Consider the following 951-nt stretch of genomic DNA (forward strand, 5'->3'; position numbering starts at 1 on the left):
ATAGTAGTAGATATAATGGTCATCTGAATTAAATTTGCCCATTCTCATCCATTTTTGTTCACTGATTCCTAAAGATGTCGAAGACTAATTTTGCATCTCCTGCCTTCTTTTTTTAAAAAAATAATTTATTTTTAGTTGAAGGATGATTGCTTTACAGTTTTACATTGGTTTCTATAAAACATCAACATGAATCAGCCATAGTGCATCTCCTGGTTGACCATGTCCAGTTTGCCTTGATTCCTGGACCTAACATTCCAGGTTTCTATGCAACATTGTTTGTTACAGCATAGGACTAATTTCACCACCAGACATATCCACAACTGAGTGTCATTTCTGCTTTGGCCCAGCTGCTTCATTCTTTCTGGAGCTATTAGTTATTTCCCTTCATTGTTCCCCAGTAGCATAATGGACACCTTCTGACCTGGGGCCTCATCTTCCAGGATCATATCTTTTTACCTTTCCATACTGTTCATGGGGATCTCTCAGCAGGAATACTGAAGTGAATCACTATTTCCTCCTCCAGTGGACCACATTTTTTTAGAACTCTTCACTATGACCCATCTGTCTAGGGTGGCCATGCATAGCATGGCTCATAACTTCATTGAGTTACACATACCCCTTCTCCATGACAAGTCTGTGGTCCATGAAGGAGATAGCCTAGCCTTGGCAAGTTGATTTTCCAGACAAATGCAAATAACATGAAAGAAAGGAAGGAAGGAGAAATTAAATTTGAATCACAATTTAAAACAGGGAGAGAATGAATGAAGAAGAGATACAAATAAGGGTATATTTTATTGCAGAAGAATATGGAAAATCCCATGGACGGAGGAGCCTGGTGGGCTGCAGTCCATGGGGTCGCTAAGGGTCGGAGATGACTGAGCGACTTCACTTTCACTTTTCTCTTTCATGCATTGGAGAAGGAAATGGCAACCCACTCCAGTGTTCTTGCCT

This window comes from Bison bison, unplaced genomic scaffold (genome assembly GCF_000754665.1).
Source record: "Bison bison bison isolate TAMUID 2011002044 unplaced genomic scaffold, Bison_UMD1.0 scf7180017864378, whole genome shotgun sequence".
Taxonomy (NCBI): domain Eukaryota; kingdom Metazoa; phylum Chordata; class Mammalia; order Artiodactyla; family Bovidae; genus Bison; species Bison bison.